The sequence below is a fragment of the Callorhinus ursinus genome, unplaced genomic scaffold (genome assembly GCF_003265705.2).
Source record: "Callorhinus ursinus isolate GAN/ISIS: 27379988/994484 unplaced genomic scaffold, GSC_fseal_2.0 scaffold3, whole genome shotgun sequence".
In the NCBI taxonomy this organism is placed as follows: domain Eukaryota; kingdom Metazoa; phylum Chordata; class Mammalia; order Carnivora; family Otariidae; genus Callorhinus; species Callorhinus ursinus.
This window is the reverse complement of record NW_027397065.1, coordinates 28,407,625-28,421,707: the sequence shown is the minus strand read 5'-3', so window position 1 is coordinate 28,421,707 and position 14,083 is coordinate 28,407,625. Positions and strand designations below refer to the sequence as shown.

Genomic DNA, 14,083 nt, shown 5'->3' with positions numbered 1-14,083 from the left:
GGCCAGGAAGAACTCCTGAGTCAGAGGAGGCACTCACGAGTGAGAGAAAGGGCCTCAGCGGAGAGGTGGGGACAGAAGCCAGACCACTGCGGCCGAGCCAGGGACAGGGTGGGGGACAGAAGTAGGCCCAAGAGGGCACGAGAGAGAAGGGACCCAGGCTGGGGAGGGGCAAAAGAGTTAAACAAATGTTTTTCTTGTCCTTGATGGAGGAGAGTTGAGCATCCTTGGAGACCTGTGGGCCTTTGAGGCATTTTACACAGCTCGGTGACGCTGCCTCGAGGAAGCCCTCCTGGATGCTTCAGACCAAGCCCCCAGTTGTTCTCATGCCGCCGGTTCTTCTCTGCCAGAACTCTGACTGGGTCATAATCTTGGACTTCCTGCTCTGACAGCGAGCCAATGTCTGTCTTCCATAAGTGGGTGAGCTCCTGAGAGAGGGGCCTGGGTTTTGCCCTCTGTGGTAAATGCAGGCCATCACCCCGGGGCCTGGCAGGAGAGGCTGAGGATCCCAGGGAGCGTAGGCACGGTGCTGGCGTGGAGGCCCCAGAGGGAGCCGAGGCTGCTGGGTGGTGAATTCGCCCAGAAGGAGGTCATGCTGACCTTGAAGCCAGCAGGCCTGTAGGCTGTGAGCACATCTCAGCAGGGGGCAGACGTGCCTGGAAGCAGGGGGGCTCCAGACATGACACAAGTGCTCTGCGGCCCGGAGCTTCCGCAGGAGCACCCCAGCCCCCCACCCCATCACGCTCCATTTGCACAGCTCCAACAGCAGCACCCACATTCTAGTTCAGGGCGGATGAAGGTCTACCTTGTCCACGCCCGTCTGCTGTTGGGCTGTAGCCGGCTGTATGCACCCAACAGCAGGACCAGGCCCTGGCTGGGCCTTTGTTGGATGAAAGGATGCTTAGATGACCCTCCCCATTCCCATCCAGCCCCTTTCTCTGGAATGGGGTTTGGCAGAGGGGCCCTGCACACCTCAGGGACTGATCTGCTGTCCCAGCTTGTCCAAGCAGGAGGGCTGGGGTGTGCGGGCCCAGCATGCTGACCCGTGAGTCCTCTTCAGGGCCTCCCTCGGGTGGGGGCCCCCACCAGGGAACAGGAGCCGAGGTGGGAGACCCTCGGCAGCCTTTCGCTTCCCTCAATTCATTAAGACCTGTAAATTTCTCATTAATATACTTAAAGTTCGTTTTAAGGGGAACAAGCGCAGAGATAATTGATAATAAACCCTCAGTTAATGCCCTCGGTTTACTGTATGTAATTTATATCCACAGATAGCGTCTCTCACTCCCAATTACCCATTTAGCTGTGGCGATAACAGCAGTTCAATCAGACCAATACCAACTTTTATATATTCCAGCCCGAGAGCAATAAATACCCACGCAGGGAGACTCACTGGGCGCACTGTATTTTTTTTATTAAGATTTAAATATTCATGCAATTATTAGTGATTTATTAAGAGCTAATGACCCCTTCAAGAGGCTCTAAATCTTCACACAGAGGCCCTGGCCCTGCCCTCCCCCTTTGCCCCTGTCTCCCCTTATTGCCCCCTCCCCCCAAATCAGAGAAACAGGCTGCTGTTCCACAGCCCAGATGACATCATAGCATCACCCATGTTTCCATGGCTATGGCAGACAGGTGAGGTGGAGGCCAAGGACCAAGGTCAGGCCCAGGGAGGGGCTGGGGAGGGGGGAGGCTTTTGCTCCCTTCCCAGCGGGTCCTGGAGACTCAAGGACCCGCCGCCCCCCAGGCCCTCCACACCCCACTGACCTGCAGCCTCCTCCAGGCTGGCTTCCAGGAGCACCCCCGCTCCACCTCATTCTGGCATTAGCGCAGCCCCACCCAACCCCAACCCTCCCCCAAATCCCTCCTACCCTCCCACTTTTCTGAGTCCGCCCATCCTTTAGGGGAGAGAGTACACCAGCTTCTGTCTCCCCTGCTGCCCTTTCCTTCCTGTCTCATTTTTAAATGCTCCACCCCAATTGCATCAAGGATGAGAGAGTGTGCAGGGATCTGGAGCTCTGGGACTCAAGGCCCAGCGAGGGCAGTGGCTTGCCTCAGGCTGCACAGCAAGACCCAGGCCACCTGTCTCTCCTTCCTCCATGTTCCCTCACACCCTCTCCCCTACCTTCCTCTAGTTCCCGCAGCAACCCCCCCCCAAGACCTTGGAGCCCATTAAAGGGGCAGGAAAGATAATGAACAAACCAGGAAAACATGAAATCAATATTAGAAGAAAAAAGTACGGCTGCCATTAAGTAAAATAAACAAGCTGGTAATTATTTGGACAGCGGGTAATTAAAATGGGGTGAGGGCTCATTACTGTCTCGTCAGGGGTATGATGGGCACAGCCAGACACCCTCTTCCCTGCTGGAAGTTCACAGCCACGCCTGGGCTCTGACCGCCCAGAGTTGGGGAGGTGGGGTCATCGTAGGGTGTTTCCTCTGTGGATGCCCGCCCCTCTCCACCTGTGTCTCTGTCTTCAGCAGCCTTCTCTGGCTCTCCGTGGGTCAGGATCTGAGGACCAGACCCAAGGCAAGCAAGGCAGGGCAGCCCCTAACCCGCCGTCTGCCCCTTCTCCTGACCCCACTGTTTCCCGGGGTTGGGGGGTAGGGGGTGGCTCTCCCTTTCTCCAGCCCTCAGCCTCTAGGGGAGGGCCAGTGCCTGCAGGCCTCAGTTGAGGGTGGAGGCTTGTGCCAACAATTAAATCCCAGCTGCCTGGGGTGGTGGACAGATGACTCCTCCAGTCTCTGCCCAGACCCCAGGGAACTTCCTTCAGGAGGCCATGAGGAGGAGTCCTGGGGAGAAGACAGGATGATGGGGTGCTGGCCAAGGTGGGAAGAGTCAGGGAGGAGCAGACCAGGAGGGCAGAGCAGTGACTGGGGCCCTTACCCCACTGGGACCCCGGTTTCTTAGATCTGTAAAGTTGGAGGAGACCTTGGACATTGTCCAGGCTAGCTTTGGCCTGCCAACTGGCTTGGCCCACAAGGTGTTTACATGTTTAAATTAGTTGTCAACATTTTAAAACAGGAAATTTCACATAAAAATGGATTTCCAGCTTCTCTTCATAGACAAAAACCCACTGCCTCTTGGCCAGCCTGCCTGTGTAGTTGGCAGTTGGCGGGGCTGGGCTGACCTCTTGGACAGGCATCTTTACTCTCCACACCTGGCCCCCGCCTAGCCCCTGAAGATACCTGAGTTTGCCACCCATGACCCTTCTGAGGCTGAGGGGGCAGTGACTTGCCCGAGGCCACATGGCCTTGTAGAGGCAGAGTGAGGACCGGAGACCCAGTCTTCTGATGCCCAGCCAAGGTCTCTGGCCCCTGCTCCCAGCAAGTTTGTGCCCCGGGCCGGTTGCTGGCAGGATTAGAAATGACACAGTGCCCAGCCCAGAGCTTGCCGTAAGTAAGGGGGTTGCTTCGACTCAGCCACAGTTACTGCCTCCCCCACAGCTTGCCAGTCCCTGAGATGGACACCGCTGAGGAGGTGGCTCACAACTGCTGCATGCACTTAAGGGTGCGCCGTCTGGTGGAAGAGGCAGCCATTGCCCCACCAGCCTATGTCAGTCAGTAATGCTCTCTCAGTCAGGAAGCCAGAGGGCAAGCCGTGCGTCTCCTGTACAGAGAGGATCTGGGGAGGCATCCTGGGAAGGTGACACCTTGAATTAGAAGTTGACAGGGCTGGTGGGCCCTGGGAGTGAGTGGGGTGGCCTGCAGTTGCAGGGGAAGGTTAGAGTGAGGGGAAGGGTGCAGGTGTGCAGTGAGAGGGGTCAGTGGATGCACTGAGCTGGCTGTGGGGTGTGGGCTGGTGGCCAGGATGAAGCTGCTGCATTGGGTGGGGCGGGGTTATAGGGAGCTGACCTTTACCCCGGTGGCTGGTGGGAACCGTTTCAGGGGTTTGAGGTGTGGGGCAAGATTTTCTTTCTAGAAATAGCACTTGGTGGTAGAGTTGAGGAGGGCACCAAAGCCAGGAGATGGTCGTGGGAAGGCACGTTTTGGGCACTGCGGGGTGGGGGCTGAGGAGTTGGGTAGCCACACAGCGAGAGAGGAGAGAGGAAGCAGTGGGTGGGAGGGAGGCTGGGGGCACTCAGGGCGCTAGAATAGTGGTCAGGGAGCAAGAGGGCTTCGTGGCTCTGAGACTCCCCCTGAGGCTTTTTGGGGGGTATAGCCCTTCTGACTGAGAGTGATCCCTGGGTGCAGGAGGTTAGGGGGAGCCACCGCTGAGCCCAACCTGGGACGTGCTTGGTGTGAGGTTCCAGGAGGTGTCTGGAAGCAGGGAAAGTAGAGCTCGGCAGTGAGGGGGGCTGGTGACCCTGACTGGGGGGCCACAGAGGCCTCAGGAGAGGGCAGAACACAGCAGGGCAAGCTGCATGGTGGAGAACGGAAGAGGAGCTGGGGTGCAGGCTCGGGGACTGCTGGAGCTGCTGCTGGTAGGAGCTGGATCTGGACTGGGTTTTCCTGTGGGTCCCTGTATGCAAAGAGGTCCAGGTGGGCTCAGCTGCCAAGAATGGGGTCACAGAATGACTGATGACCTGTGGTCACAGGGTTACCATCATGGTGAGGGTATTGACCCCAGCCAAATTTAGCCCAAAGGACAGTAGGCAGTGTTGTGTGTGTGTGTGTGTGTGTGTGTGTGTGTGTGTGTGTGTGTGTGTGTACAAGGCTTGGTGGGTATGTGCCCATGAATGCCAGAGCACTAAGCATAGCGAGTATGATTCTGGAATGCTATGTGCCCAGGACTTCCTAGGTGGGACTGTGACCACTGGACACTCCATGGGGCAAGGACTCGAGTCTGTCTTGGGCACTGCTGAGGCCCGTGCCTAGCCCAGTGGCCGGCACATTGCATCCAGCACGTGTCCTGGTTAAGAGCTTAGGGCACTGTAGCCATCTGGCCTGGGTAGGAATCCATCACTCACTACTTACTTCACCTCTCTGTCCCTTGGTTTTATTGCCTAGAAGTTGGGATTCAAAATAGCGCTTTGCCTTCTAGAATTATCGTGAGGGTTAAATAAGAAAAATCCATGTTCTGCTGAGACTGCGTATATGTGTGAGTGAGTGCGTGTGCGCACGTGCACGTGTATGTGGGTGGGCATTTGCTGGCGGTGGTTGTGGGCAGCATCCCACCGGCCAAGGACACGTCCCTGTGCGGCCGCCCTCTTGTGGCTGGGCTCTGTCCAGGGGCTGAAACCAGGGTTTCAGCCCTGTCGGGTGCACGCAGAGCCAAGCCAGGCAAGGGAGCGGTGCCGCTGCTCCGCCCACCCCCCCCACCGGCCTCCACTCTGGAAATGCCACCCTATCTGGGACAGGGTCTTTAATTAAATGAATTGCCAGCAACATCGTAAAAATGCTGATGGGGTCATAAACGGCGCGGCAGTGATGCTGTTCATCATCCCTTCTGGCTCACCGGGGCCTCACCTGGCCTGGGGGTGGGACTGGGCACGCGGGGCTGAGGCACCCGGGAGCTCTGCAGCCGCCAGGGCCTCTGGCAGGCAGGCTGGCAGGTGGGCAGGCTGGCCAAGGGAGAGGGGAGTGGGGGGAGGGGACACCTTGTATTAAGGGTGCGTGTGTGCAACAATTGCACCACTTGTAGCTTAGTCTGGGTGGTTCCCTGGCCAGGGGCGGCTCAGGAGCTGGCTGGGGCAGTAGGGAGGGGAGGGCAGGCGGCATCCTTCGGCCTGCTGGCCAGTCGGAGTTACCCTTGATCCACGGGCAATGTGAGAATGTGACCCAGCCTGGCCACTGATCGCTGAGTGACCTTGAGCAAGTCTCTCCTTTCTGAGCCCCAGCTTCCTCATTAGGAAGACAGGTAGACCCCCCACCCCGCCCGCCCATCTGCCCAGAGCCCTCCTGGCCTCCCTCCCACAGCCTCCTGCCCTATAGGAAACGGTGCCAGGGATCCTGTTAGGTCCTTTCGGGCCAGGGCTGCCATAGGCCCTGGCAGGGCTCTGAGCTTGCAGGCTGACCTCCCGCAGAGCAATGGTGAGGAGACTGGGCCAGCGCCCACTGCCCACCCCTGCCAGGTGAGGCAGGAGGAAGCTTGCCACATACACACATGTGCACACGCACACGCACGCACACAACCACTACCACCCCAACCAGAAACACGCCCACAGCAACACACACCGCACCAGCAGAAGATCCCATAGCAGGGGAAAGCCTTCCTTCCCTAGTTCTCTCTGGGCTGTGCGACCACATAATTACCCTGGATTCCATTCTATTTAATTGCAGCTTATTAAATTCTAACCAGCCAATTATCAGCCACAATTACAGCTTAATTCAGGGACACAATAGCTATTTTATCGTTTGTTAATCAAATGCTTATTTAGGCCTCAGCTTGATTAACTATTTCTCTGGCCCAAAGCAAGGCCCTTGTGGTAGGAAGGGGCACTGGGAAGAGGCCCCTGGGACCTGTCCCCCCATCACAGCACTCCCTTCCTTGACATCCCACTAGCTTCTAAGTCTCCTTCCCTGGTGGGTTTGGGGACCTTAGTGATGGTAGCAGTGTGACACTGAGTGTGGGCACTGGGTTGAGTTGGTAGACCCAAGTTTGTGTGTTCCTGAACTCAGCACGTGTTTATCAAGCACCTACTATGTGCCGGGCCCAGGGCCAGGTTCTGGGACTGCAGCAGTAACCTGCTGTCATGAAACACTTCAGGGAAGGGGACACGGACAGTAACAAGGAAACAAGTTTCCAAACAAGATGACTTCCGGTAGTGGTGAGTGCTATGAGGAAAATAGCCTGGGAAAGAGATGGGAGGCTAGAAGGGGCAGCTTCAGACACGGTAGCTTGGAGGAGGTAACAGTGCAGCTGAGGCCTGAGGTATTCAAGGGGGCAGCCGTGGAAGAGCAAGGGGCAGCGTGTTGCAGGCAGAAGAAAGAGCAAGTGCAAAGGCCCTGGGGTGAGATAAGCTTGGAGGGCCTGAGAAACAGAGAGCGTCAGCATGTACACAGAGTGACCAGAGGACGGTAAGGTGGTCAGGGCCGGACACTGGTCCAGTCAATGCCCAGAACCCCTGCCCTGTGCCTGGCCCGGGCTGAGAGGTGTCAGGAACCCACTCAGCCCTCTGTGGCTGGGTGACCTTACATAAGTCCTGGGCTTGCATTCCCTGTCTGTAGAATGAGGGGCCTGCACAAAGCCCCTGAGCACAGCTCCCAGATGACACGCCTGGTGTGCAGCAGCCGCGGGCAGTACGGCCTGGCCGCCCCAGGTGTGAGAGTCCCCCACCCCTGCCCGCTCTGTCCTCTGTGGCTCAGCCTGTCCGTGTGTCCTCCTCGTGGTGCCTGTGTCTGTCCTTGTGACCAGGCCCCTGCAGCCCGCCGGGGAAGGGGGTGACTTTCCTGAGATCTTGGGGAGGTGGCCGCTGCCTCTGTGGCACTTCCGCGCAGGGAAGTGCATGCGTGCGTGTGTGTGAGTGTGGGCTAGGGTACCAGCCCCCCATCTTGTTACTGCCACCTCACGCACACTCCTAGACCCGAGAGCGTGCAGCTGCATCCTCCCTCGCTCGCTGACCACACACCCACCACCCACCGGGGCAAAAGAGCCTGGCCTCAGACCTGCGCCCCTGCCTCCGGGAAGTCCTTGCTATTGGGAGCGACAAGCAGGGACCCCAGAATGAAGGGGACGGGGGGATGGGCCAAGGGGCAGAGCAGGGAAAGAAGAAAGGCCTTGGTGGGCGCCTCCAGCCCCCAGGGAGGGTGGCAGCCTGGTGCAAGGTCAGCATGATGTGCCCCAGATGGGAAAACGGAGGCTTGAGAAACAGCAGCGGGGGGCGGGTGGGGAGGTCCTGCAAAAGCCAAATGAGCCCCAGAAACAGCCGACAGGCAGCACAGAGATTTGTTACATGTTGGATTTGGAAGAACTCTGAGGCACCTACCCCAGCTTGCCCTGGCCCTGTGGCACCCCATAGTCACCTCCAGGCAGGTGCGTGTGTCCGGGTCGCGTCCAGGAACCTCGCGGTTCTTGGTGCAGCTCCCAGGTCTGTTGTCCCGGGGCCTCCGGCCCACCATTCCTCCATGGCCTCCATGGCCCCCACGTCCCGCCGCTGTCTGCGCCTCTCTGACAGCAAGCATGGCTTCGTTCCTGCTTACCAGAGCCTCTCAGGGAAGCTCCCTCATCGTGCAGTTGCCCACGTTTAAAAACCAATAACTCATGAAGCAATCTCAGGCCGTGAAGGTGCAAATGGGCAGGAGAGCAGAACTCGCCGTTCCCCTGCATGTCCGCGCCCCCCCCCCACCCCGCCACTGTGGCCCTGGCTTTCTGTCCCAGCCGCCTCCGCTGGACCCTGTGCACGTGCTCTGCCTCCTGGGGTCCGGCACAGGTGCTTCAGAAATCAAGTTCCCTTCCCATTGATTTCTTTGATTGCTTGCTGGCTTGCAGCCTTGATTGATGGATGGGAGGGCCAGCAGAGCCGGCTTCCCGTCAGATCTGAGTATGTGTCCTCCACTCCCAGCCCTCTTCTCTGGGCTCTGGGCTCATTCAAGGGGGTGATGGTCACCAGGCATTCAGCAGCCACCTCCTGGGCACTCGCCATGTGTCACATCCCGGCCAGGATCCAGGGACGTGCAAAGGGATGCCACCATTCAGTCCTGGCCGTCAAGGTGCTGACAGTGGGGAGACAGACTCATGAATGGTGACAATATGAGATTTGAGGCACTGGGCAAGTTCGGCTGAGCTGTGGGAGCACAGAGGAGGTGTGGCCTACTCTGGCTGGGGGTCAGGGAAACGTTCCAGGGGAGGAAGTATTTGAGCAGACCTCAAAGGATGAGTAGAAGTCCCCCAGGCAGATGGACCTACCAGGCCTTTGGGACTGACTCAGAAGAGAGAAACGTTCTCTTCCCAGCAGCCCAACCCAAAACCCAGAGTCCCATCTGTTCACGTGGGGTGACCTGAGAACCAGTCAGTGTTGGATGCCCACTTCTGGGGCCAGATATGGGCACAGCCCACCGGGACTGAATGAGCATATGGCCTGAATGGGATGGGGGGAGAGCATCCTCAGCAGCAAACCAGGTACTCTTAGCCAGAAGGTGAGGAAGGCCGAGCCTGGCATGCAATGTGCACAAGGCCTTGAGGAACTGCAGAGTCAAGGTGCCATCCCGCTGGGCACACTTGGAGGGAGGCCCTAGAGGCAAGGCCTAGGCAGCTCAGGCCCTGGACCAACAGGGCCTCCGTTGCCAGGTGAAGGGCATGGGGCATTAGCCTGAGGCACTCTCTTCTCTCTCCCCCGGGCCTATGAAGCCGGGATGCCCAGGCCCCATGGGGACCTACCAAATGCCAATCTCCGGGCAGGCAGTCTGGGAACATACGTGCCCAGGGGTCAGGGGGCTCAAAGCTGAGTGAACGGGCAGGAAAAGTTCAGGCTGGAGAAAGAGATAGCCGCCAGGGCCCCGGCTCCCTCCTCCACCCCATTTCCAATCCAGAATATTTCTCAAGAGCAAAGCAGGGACTTGTGGCTCTGACCACCAGGACTGCTAGGGGCTGTGCTGGGGAAGCAGCACTCACATCTCCCCACGCAATGAGGCCAGATGACACCCTGCCCCCACCCCTCCTACCCCACTCCCAGGGACTCAGTCTTTGCTCAGAAAATATGAGTTCATTAATAGCTTGATTAATCACACCTCATATTTTCATGGTGCTTTTAAAAATAAAACACTTGAAAGCACTTTCACACCCACCCTGGGCCTCGGAGTTACACGGGCAGGTCTTATCATCCCAGGCTGCAAGTGAGAAAGGGGGGCTCAGCCTTTGTGGAGCAGCAGGGCAGCAGCGCGTGGCCATGCAGGAGCCCGCTGCCTGCCTACAGCTCAGCCTGTGGGCCTCTCTGCACAACCCCTGGCTCTCCATGCAGGACAAGAGTGAAGTGGCCACCCTTGGCAGATCTGCTGAAATTCAGGGGAGAAGAAGGGGTAGTCATTCAGCCACTCAACAAACACTCCATCAGCATCCTGGGCTTCCGCCCCAAGCAAATACAACAGTGTGCAAACTATTCTGAATGTACCCTGGAGGGAGGCTCTGGGGACAGGGGTGGGCACTGGGGCAAGTGACAGAGAGTGTGGATCCAGGAAGGCAACCCAGAGGAAGTGGCACATTTGCTGAAACTTGAAGGCTGGGTGAGAGTTCCCAGATGGACCTCACGGGGCAGGTCTGCCATGGGGTCCACTCCATCGGATGCTCCCTCATCCACCTCCCCACTGCCCCTCCTGCCTCCCCCCACCTGTTCATGCAGGAAGACCTCATCATTCCCTTCTTGCACACAGCTCTCCAGAGGATCCCATTGCCATTGCAATAAAATCCCAACTCCTTACTGGGCCCTAAAGACCCCAGGTCAGGCCCCTGCTCCCTGTCTCCCATGAGTCTCCCCGCCTCCCCTGCACTTTGGCCATGCTGACCTCCTCGTGGGCCTCACACATGCCTGGCTGCTCTCCGCTGGGTAACCTCTGCTGCTCGCTTTCCCGGACACCCTCTTGCATTGGCTCTGGCATTCAGGGCTCCGCTCAGGCATCGCCTCTGCAGAGAGATCTGCCCCGAGCCCTTCTCCCCTCCAGAGCCCTTGCAGCCACACCCTTTCGGAAATAGCACCCCTTTTATCTGAGTCCTAAGCCTCAGTAACATCTGGAATTCTCGATTTTGTTTTGTTTCTCCAGCTTGGAGAGCAGGGACTGTGTTTGTCTTGCTCACTGTATCCCAGAACAGGTCTGGTACCCCAGAAGTATTTGTTGATTGAATGAATGAATACATTTCAGGTCATGGGAGCACTATGGGAGGCGAGGGAGTCTGTCCCAGGCTCAGGTCTGGCCAAGCCCCCACCTGCCTGCACGTGCACAAAGATGAACCTATGTGGTCTGCCAGGCCCTTCTCCCTCGTTGTTCATTGTGCAGGAGATGCTGGAGACGGCGGCTTGGAAGGTTGCTCCCACCCTTAATAGGGTGTCCAGAGCAGGGACATCAGCGGGAGCTGACAGCCCTCCCGAGACAGCTGGGAGCCAGCTGGCCAGCCCCAGGGCTTACTGGAAGTGGGGTTCATGCTACGGGGCCTGAGCTGCATGCAGGTGACCAAGAGCCCATTGGGGATCTGCCAGTAAGTGAAAGAGGTTTTCTAACCGATCTCCAGCTGGAACACGTCCTCTGCAAGTGGGAGAGCCAGGCAGTGTGGTCGGTGGACCCTGTGCCGGGCAGCCTTCTGCTGCCCCCGGGAGTCCGTCCGGTAGAGCAGTCCTTCCAGGTGCCTTGCCTCGGCGGCCCCGAGGGGCAGCAGCAACAGGCAGCCCACTCCCAGGCCCCAGTTGCTAACGGTGGCACCAGGCAGCCTTGAGCTGAGCAGCAGCGACCAGGGAGGGATAGGCTGGCTGAAGACAGAGGCCTTAGCTGCCCACTTGTTTCTCCTGTGTAAGAGCTACAGCACCCGTGAGGCCAGGCCCTGGGTGCAGAGGGGGCAAAACGATATGTGCTGTTTCCTGGGAGAGTGAGGAGGGGGGCCGCTCTTTCCAGAGGACGGGGCAGTAGAGCTGGGCCCTGAGGAGAAGGTAGAGAAGTGCTGGCGGGGGGCGGGTGTTGGAGACACAAGACCGTGGGCAGAGACCTAGAGGTGGTGGGGGTGGTGCCTGGGAGGGATCAGTAGGTGTTTCTGTGCAGGAAGGCTGGAGAGCTGTCTGTGCCAGAACAGAAGACTCAGGGATGCCAGCCAAAAGCCCTTGGCCCCATCCTGAAACACCCATGGGAGTCAGGCACACAGTAGAAAGTAGAAGAGGCAGGCCTGGGGTAGGGCAACAGGGAATGGTGGGGTCTGTGGCAAACTAGAGAGCTTGTGCCTTGTGGGAAGGATCACCCATCATTGGGCCCTGAGCATGCACTGCTTGGTGTTATCTTTTTTTTAGACAAGTACAGGATTCATGTCAAAGAGAAAGATGCTCACTCTAGCGGCCTGTGCTACGGAGGGGGAAAGACCTGTGGCTCATGCTCCACCTTAGTTCAGGCAAGAGGCCTAAGTGGGACAGTGAGGGGTCAGGCAGATCACAGGTGCTGACCACAGGGTGGAGCACAAGGCGGGCTCCAGGGCCAGAGGAGGGGAAGCCAGCTCTGGCCACCCAGGAAGCTTCCAGTAGCTCCAAGAGGACATCCAGCAGGGCCTGAATTTACCCCTACCCGTGGCCTTAGAGTGTCCTTGGTAGAGGGCATAGCTGCAGCCTGGAGGGTGCCCCCTGGGTCCACCCGGTAAATGCCTCCCCTCAGGGTGAGGAAGGGAGGCCGCACCAGCGTGGCGTGACGGAGGCCCTGGAGAAGTGAGCTATGTCCCTTATTGGTCACAGTACATTTATTTTTCATTAGCAGTTAAATGCAGACATGAGGGATTGAGCTGGGTTCAGCGGGCAGCTGATGTGAGCAGTGCTCAGTGCCGCGATCAATAGGGAGGCTAGAGGGCCACTCACTGTCCGCATCCCCGGCCGGGACCCCTGCCCGCCCAGCCCCTAGCCAGCAGGCAGGCACCGGCCATTGCATCGAGCCTCCGCAAGGTGAGGCGCAGGGAAGCCCGGAGCCTGCCACTAAGGGGTCCCATCCCCCGCTGGAGCCGCTGACCCCTGCCCCCCAGCCCCCTCCAGGCCCCACTCAGTGGTCAAGCTTGGCCCTCCTCTGGGCAGCTCTGGGGTCTGTGGAGATGGCGTGTCTAGAGAGGCCCCTGGGCCTGCCGGCTCCCCATTCCAGGCCCACACGCAGGAGCCCACGCTCCCGTTCATGGTCCAAATCTTAGGGGGGCTGAGCCTGCCCCAGCCCCGCCCTAGCTGAGTGACAGTGAAGAGCAAGTGTAATCACAAACGTCATGACACTTTGTGAGTCCAGGGTCTGAGCCAGGGGGTCTGAGGGCCGTGACTTCCCCCGGGAGCTGGGTTTCCATCTCTAAGATGTCTAGGTGGCTCCTCCTCTCTGCCTGCACCCCCACCCTCCTCAGCCTCAAACAGACCCCAGGGGGCACTGGCAGAGCCCCGGAGGTGTATCCGAGGGGGCAGGATGGAGAAAAGGGAGCTTTGTTGTCCCAGCTGCAAGTGTGGTTCCTGGGCAGGCTGGCCTTTTGTCTTGGAGCTGAAGGAAAGTGCACGGGCCGCCGCCAAAGAGAGTTCACGAGAGGAAGAGACAAGCCGGGGAGAGGCCATGGTGGGAGGTGTGGGGGGGGTGATGGCCCTCCTGCAGATGCTGTCTGGCTGAGTCAGAAGTGCCCTCCACCTCCCCGTGTCCCTCCCACACAAGGGCATGACTCTCCACCCCCATCCTGAGGGCAACGCATCGGTGGCTCTGTGCCTCAGCTTCCTCATCAGCCCTCAACCACGAAGACATTGCTATGAAGGCTGCTGAGCTGAGGGAGAGGAACCCTTTTGCCATCAGAAATGCAAAACCACTAGGCCCTGGCAGCAGCCGGCATGGGCTGACCACGCACAGTGCCTTATCTCTTCCTCACAATGGCCCGAAGAGTGGGGTGCTCCCTCCGGCAGGTGGGGAGATGGGTTCGGGGTGGGGTTGTGTGCCTGAAGTCACACCAGGTTTCAGCGTCTCGGCTGGCATTCCCAGGACACCTGCAGGACCAGGCACAGATCCCCTCCCCAAAATCGCAATCTTGGGGTGGAGAGGGCAGACTCCCACCTTGGGAAGAGAGGCCCTGTGCAAACGGCAGAGAAAGGGCAGTGTGGATGCCCTCCGTGCAGAGAGGGAGCCAGGCCTTCTTGGGTTAGAAGCCCTCTGTGGGTTTTGGACTGCCCCCCAAAAATGGTAGACGGTAGAAAACCCAAGAGGCCGACCATGTGAGGCCCCTCCAGACTCTCCCGAGGGGCAGACAGATGACAGAATGGCTAATTCACCCAAGGTCACCGCTAGCAAGGCGCAGCATTGGTCTCTGAAGCCCAGGTTCTTCCCTCTCTACACCCAGAGGCCACTGTTGATTGGAAGAGTGTGTTGTGGGGGAAATCACGGTGGCCCTGAGGGAAGCCAGGCTGTTGGGGGCCTGTTTGGTGGGCAACTGGCCGGAGGCTGAGGGTAGCCCCCTCCATCCTCCCACTCCCTCCCAACTCACCCTTCTCCACCCTCCCAGGGGTCCTGCCGGTGCAGCAGACCGT

General features: G+C 58.8%; 1 protein-coding gene across 2 annotated transcripts in view; it reads left to right on the top strand.

Moving 5' to 3' along the window:
* The window catches only part of UNC5A (unc-5 netrin receptor A), a 60,662-nt gene that overhangs the window by 30,389 nt on the left and 16,190 nt on the right, over positions 1–14,083 (top strand). The gene's annotated exons all lie outside the window — the stretch shown is intronic.